Genomic DNA, 7,161 nt, shown 5'->3' on the forward strand with positions numbered 1-7,161 from the left:
ATCATCAAAAATCTGCAAACAATAAATGCTGGAGAGGGTGTGGAGAGAAGGGAACCCTCTAGCACTGTTGGTAGGAATGTAAATTGATACAGCCACTATGGAGAACAGTATGGAGGTTCCTTAAAAAACTAAAAACAGAACTACCATACGACCCAGCAATCCCAATACTGGGTATACACCCTGAGAAAACCATAATTCAAAAAGAGTCATGTACCACAATGTTCACTGCAGCACTACAACAGCCAGGACATGGAAGCAACCTAAGTGTACATCGATAGATGAATGGATAGAGAAGATGTGGCACCTATATACAATGGAATATTACTCAGCCATACAAAGGAAGAAAACTGAGTTATTTGTAGTGAGGTGGATGGACCTAGAATCTGTCATACAGAGTGAAGTAAGTCAGAAGGAGAAAAACAAATACCGTATGCTAACATATATATATGGAATCTTAAAAAAAAAAAAAAAAGGTTCTGAAGAACTTGGAGGCAGGACAGGAATAAAGACGCAGATGTAGAGAGTGGACTTAAGGACACAGGGAGAGGGAAGGGTAAGCTGGGACGAAGTGAGAGAGTGGCATTGACATATACACACTACCAAATGTAAAGGAGCTAGCTAGTGGGAAGCAGCCGCATAGCACAAAGAGATCAGCTCGGTGCTTTGTGACCACCTAGAGGGGTGGAATAGGGAGGGTGAGAGGGAGATGCAAGAGGGAGGTGATATGGGGATATATGTATACATATAGCTGATTCACTGTTACACAGCAGCAAGTAACACAGCAATTTAGAGCAACTGTACTCCAATAGAGATGTTAAAAAAAATGAATACTTTTCGATGTGGACAGCCTCTATGATGAATGTATACAAAGCAAAAGATCTGACTGATAAACATGGTTTATCAAAATAAGCCTTTAAATATGGGCATGCTTCATCTTATTAAGCATTGCTTTATCTGTGCAGATACTGTTTTTTACAAATTGAAGGTTTGTGGCAACCCTGCATCGATCAAGTCTATCAACATCATTTTTCCAATAGCATTTGCGTCCATCTAATCTGTATGTCCCAGTTTGGTAATTCTCACAGTATTTCAAACTTTTAAATTATTATGATATTTGTTATAGTCATCTGAGATCAGCGATCTTTGATGTTACTATCATAACTTTTTGGGGTGTCATGAGCCACGCATGTAGAAAATGGCAAACTTTATCAATAAATGTGTGTGTTCTGACTGTTCCACTAGTCTGTCTCCCTCTCCTAGGGCCTTCCTATTCCTTGAGACAAAGCTATATTGAAATTAGGTCAATTAATAACCTAACAATGGCCTCTAAATGTACAAATGAAAGGAAGGGTCCCATGTCTTTCATTTTAAATCGAACCCTGGAAAGGATGAAGCTTAGTGAAGAAGGTACATTGAAAGCTGAGAGAGGACAAAAGCTAGTCCTCTTGTACCAAACGTATCCAAGTTGTAAATGCAAAGGAAAAGTCATTGAAGGAAATTAAAAGTACTACTCCAGGGAACATAAGAATGAGAAGAAACTGAAACAGCCTTATTGCTGATAGGGAGCAAGTTTTAGTGGTCTGGAGAGAAGATCAAACCAGCCACAACATTCCCTTAAGCCAAAGCCTAGTCCAGAGCAAGGCCCTAAGTGTCTTCAATTCCATGAAGACTGAGAGAGGCAAGGAAGTTGCAGAAGAAGAGTTTGAAGCTAGCAGAGTTTGGTTCACAAGGTTTAAGGAAAAAAATCCATCCCCATAAAAAAAGGAGCAAGTGGAAATAGCAAGTGATGATGTAGAAGCTGCAGCAAGTTATCCAGAAGATCTAGCTGAGATAATTAATGATTTTCAATGTAGATGAAACAGCCCTATATTGAAAAAAGATGCCTCGTAAGACTTATAGCTAGAGAAGAGAAGTCAATGCCTGGCTTCAAAGGACCAGCTGACTCTCTTCCTAGGGGCTAATGCAGCTGGTGACTTTAAGTTGAAGCCAATGCTCACTTACCATTCCAAAAATCCTATGACCCTTAAGAATTATGCTAAATCTATTCTGCCTGCACTCTATAAACACAACAACAAAGCCTGGATGACAGTACATCTGTTTACAAAATGGTTTACTGAATATATTAAACCCACTGTTGAGAACTACTTCTTAGAAAAAAGGTACCTTGCAAAATATGATTACTTATTGAGAATACACCTGGTCACCCGTGAGCTCTGATAGATATCTACGATGAAATTAATGTTTTCATGCCTGCTAAGATGACATCCATTCTGTAGTCCTTAGATCAGGGAGTAATTTCAACTTTCAAGTCTTATTATTTAAGAAACACAGTTCCTAAGGCTATAGCTGCCACAGCTAGTGAGTCCTCTGATGGATCTAGGCCAATTCAACTGAAAACCTCCTGGAAAAGATTCACCATTCTAGATGCCATTGAGAACATTCTTGATTCATGGGAAGTAGTCAAAATATCAATATTATCAGGAGTTTGGAAGAAGTCGATTCCAACTTTCATGGATGACCTTGAGGGGTTCAAGACTTCAGTGGAGGAAGTAACTGCATATGTGGTGGAAATGGCAAGAGACCTAGAATTAGAAGTGGATCCTGAAGATGTGACTGTATTGCTGCAATCTCATCATGAGACTTTAACACATGAGGAGCTGCTGATGAAATCGACGCCTGTTGAAGATGTGTGAAGATTACTGAAATGCCAACAAAAGATTTAGAATGTTATATAAACTTAGTTGATACAGCAGCAGTAGGGTTTGAGAGGACTGACTCCAATTTTGAAAGAAGTTCTACTGTGGGTAAAATGCTACCAAACAGCACTGCATGCTACAGAGAAATCGTTTATGAAAGAAGGGGTCAACTGAGGTGGCAAACTTCATTACTGTCTTATTTTAAGAAATTGCCAAAGCCACCTCTACCATCAGCAACCACCACCCTGATCAGTCAGCAGCCATCAACATCAAGGCAACACCCTCTACAAGCAAACAGATTACAACTCACTGAAGGTTCAGATGACAGCATTTTTCAGCAATAAAGTATATTTAATTAAGGTATATTAATTTTTGAAACATAAAGCTCTTGCACACTTAGACTATGTTACACTGTAAACATAAATCTTATTTATATGCACCAGGAAACAAAAAAAAATTAGTGTGACCCAATTTATTGTGATATTTGCTTTACTGGGTGCTCTGGAATCAAACTGGCAATATCTCCAAAGTACGCCTGTACAAAGTGGATGGATACTTCTGGAGACCAGGGAAACTAATTCCTACAAGTCAAAAAGTCTACTGTTAGTAAAATCCTAACTACTCCATGTTCACATGTTTTTAGAGGATATTTAGTTTGATATCATCACAGTGGAATCATACCAGGTATCGCTATAATGTGGTCTTGATAAAAACAGAACAGCACATCGAAGTGGATTTTACATTTGATTGCAGTCAGTTTTACCATCACATTAAATGAAAGTAAGATGTCTCAGAGACTGTAGTTTTATCAATATAATGATATTTACTTTACTTTACAGGCCTTTATGACTGCTCTCCTTTTAAGAACTCTTACACCTATGTACATTTATGTAATTTAAAAGTACACAGTAATGGAGACTACGAAAGTTAAAATTCCAATACAGAGTGAAAAAGAGTTAAAATAAATTGCTGACAGAAAGAAACACGAAAATAATATTATGTTTTTCTCATGCACATTATTTGGTTAACTAGTCATACTCTTAATTACTACCAATTTCCACTGTTATAATTCTATAGTTGTTTTGTTTAATTAATAGCATTTATGTAATAGAAAGCAATATTAACAACATTTCAGAAATGAAGACTTAAGATAAAGAGGTGTTTATCTGGATTTGTTAGCACTACAGTCCAGGAAACACAGATTCAAGAAGCACTTGAATTATGTTCCTTTAGACTGCAAAATGGAGGGAGCTTCTAAAGGCAAAAACTGCAAGGCCACATAAGTTGTTTGTCAAGAACTACGACTGAAGCTGGCAAGAAGTAAGGGTACTTGTTAAGCAAGAATTGGCTGGGGTCTAAAATGGTTACATAGTTGCAAGGGGAGAACTTTGAAAGCATAAGGCTGTAGCTAGCAGGTGTTGTTCTAAAAGTGTTGATGGCATCCTTGGGAGTTTGGTACAGCTCAGAAAGTTCAAGTTCTCAGCGGTGTGGAAACATGTCTGAGACCAAATCTGCAATGGCCGCCTGACTCCATTTTGTACGCCTGAACTAGGGTTACTCCACTATGATTTCAAACTGTCACAGGCAAATATACAGAATAATATATAATTTCAAATAAATAATTTATATATATATATATATATATATGCGTTAAAGTAAAAATGCTTACATATATAGTTATATGTATACTATTGTTATTTATTTTTTGGTATGATATGACTATATCCTGTGTTGGCTCTGTAAAAATTTGATCACCCTATAGGAACACTATTTGTGCAGCTGTTTAAACATCAAGATTCCCAAGCCCTACATCTAGAGTTGTAGATCAGGAATAAAGCCTAGAAATGTGTATTGCAAAAAGCACCCAAATAATTTTAATGCATTGCACAGTTTGGGAACAATTGTGGTGTTTTTCTGGAAGTGGGATTGTTTTTCAAATTTTTTCTCAGATTCAGGAAGTTTTGTACTCAACCCCATGAAACGGCAGCACTACACAGGAAATATGAAAATCTTAACACTTTACATCGGACACTGATCCCCTCACTGTCAGGGGGGCTTGCCTTTTTCTTCATCTTCCTGGTGACAAAGAAGTTTGGTGTGATGAAAACACACGTGGATGGGCGGCAGCGGGGAGACTGGGGAAGGCAGTGGTGAAAACGTAGGCAGCCAGCTGCCTGTGTGTGTATCCAGGTCTTACCATTCACTTGCAGCAGGGCTATGGGCGCATGAACTTTTGTGGACCTACTTTTCTCAACTATAAAATGTAGATAATGACAGATTACACTCAAAGGATTACACAGTGCCTGGAATATTAAAAATATTCCTTAAATATAAACCAAATAAAGAAAAAGACAATTTAGATTCTTTCCATTCATTTACAGACCTCAGTTTCCAGATGGAAATCCACGATGAATAGAATCAGGAATTACTTGTTTAGCAGGAAAAGACTGTGAACTGGGATATACGGTGTAGGAAAACAGAAAATACAGCCACTGAATGGCTCCAAATTTCTCACTTCTTGCTTGAACTTGAGCTAACTGAGCCCTGGCTTCAATCACATTACACTGGAATTTTAATAGCATCTATTTCACATGAATCTTTTGAATCAAAATATTTGAAAAAAGTCCCAATAAATATTCAAATGCTACATAAATAGTAGATATTATTATCTGCTTCTTTTGTGAGTTCAAAACTATTGCTTGTAAATGTAGCGCTGATTTAATCTGAACTGGAAATAAAATGTTATACATTAGTAAATCTGAACTGACAAGAAAGTTTTCCTAGAGGTTGGATAGTTTTATGAGTTTGTTTTATTTTTCTTACACAGTAAGAGAGGAAGAGAGGAAGAAAAGTTGTTATTCTTGCATTATAGTCGTGCTTGATGGAGCTGGATGTAAAAAGAAAGAAAGAATTCTGTCAGTCTCCTGAGGGCTCTGATTTTTTTCTTTCACATTGTAATCCCTGTTTTCCTTCTGTGTTTGATTGATAATGTACATTGTACCTGGCACTGTGATAAATATTCCATGCTGACTGAACACTAATGAATTGAGATTGTGAACAGGAGCTTACATTATAGAACCGTCATCTAAGCTCATTCAAATTTCTAAACTTGACAGCAAATGCTCACAACTGGGTGAGCAGGAAAAGAGTCCAAATTTCACACTACCAGAAACATAATGAAACTGAAAATCAGCATTTCAGGATGTTTCTCTTGAACCTTCCTAGGTCCTGTAGTTATAGAGGTCATGGGGGAGACAGAGGATTGCAATAAATGGTTTCTTACAAGGGTTGGCAGCCTTATGTGAACAAAATAATCAACATGCCTAATACTGTTGTCAAAAAAGCATTTCTTCGCCCTAGAATTCTTCATGTTTTCTCACTGGGAAATCTGCTAAGGGCCTTAGTGAAATCCCAGCTGTGAATCCAGCTGTGGCATGGCCAAAAGAGTACAATCATGTTAGAGAAATACAAAATTCCTCTCCCAGATCCCTGACACTTATCAAGTACATGTATGATCTTCGCTAAACCTCTCTATACCTCAGTTTTCTCACCTGAAAGATGGAGCATAAACCTCCCCGAGAACATTTTTCCAGGTGTCAAATGAATTAATATAGTGAAAAATATTTGTATACGGTGCTATGCTAGAGAAAAGTCAGTTTTTCTAAAACAGTAAGGTTCTTTTAGAAGCCAACCTTACGTAGATGAGATCAAAGACAACTGTGAAGTTCTGTAATTGCTGGGTTTTGATGAAGTTTGGGAAGTTTTACCTCTGTGATAACACTTCATTCTGCTTCGGAGAAATTACTACACTGTAAATATGCAATGTGGGTGCGTTTGTGTACATTGCATCTGTACTCTTCACTAAAGGCTAAGATAAATGTGGTTACCTTCAGAATACAGACGAGAAAACTGAGATTCAGATCTTATAACTTATGCCAGTGCAAATGCAGATAATCCAGGGTAAAGCCAGAATTGAAATTCAGGTCTATTTGGATTTCTGGTTAAAGTGGTGGCATGAAGGCATTTTGTCTCTATTCTCTTCCATCGAAACACTCTGAGAAGGTCAAAAGGACAAACTACAGAGGAAAATCCAGCAACATTATTTTCAATAGAACAAGGAAACAATAAAATGTCAAATCACAAACTCAAAAAGCATAACTTGTCAAATGGCTCGAAATTTGGGCCGATGTGAGAGGACATCAAGCCCTGGAGGATGCCGTCTCAGATCTAAAGTGAGGCATAGATTTTTATATAAATAGGTGGAATGGTCCTGAAATACCATCCAACGATTCTCTGTTGAAAGTGATGAGCACAGAACTTACTCTGTGCCTACTATGTGTTAAGATCATCTTACTTATATGCCTCAGAGCAACCTTGCATTGTAGGCCTTATTTTCTCTGTCTAACAGACTGAGAAACTCAGATGGAAAATGGCTTGTTCAAGGTCACCTAGTTAGTAAATGGCG

The 7,161-nt window shown here is 37.6% G+C and overlaps 1 pseudogene; it reads left to right on the top strand.

Moving 5' to 3' along the window:
- Positions 1-1,319: 1,319 nt before the first annotated feature.
- LOC112391989 (tigger transposable element-derived protein 1-like) lies at positions 1,320-3,013 on the top strand (annotated as a pseudogene).
- The last annotated feature ends 4,148 nt before the right edge of the window (positions 3,014-7,161 follow it).

The sequence above is a fragment of the Neophocaena asiaeorientalis genome, unplaced genomic scaffold, assembly GCF_003031525.2.
Source record: "Neophocaena asiaeorientalis asiaeorientalis breed wild unplaced genomic scaffold, Neophocaena_asiaeorientalis_V1.1 scaffold705, whole genome shotgun sequence".
Taxonomy (NCBI): Eukaryota; Metazoa; Chordata; class Mammalia; order Artiodactyla; family Phocoenidae; genus Neophocaena; species Neophocaena asiaeorientalis.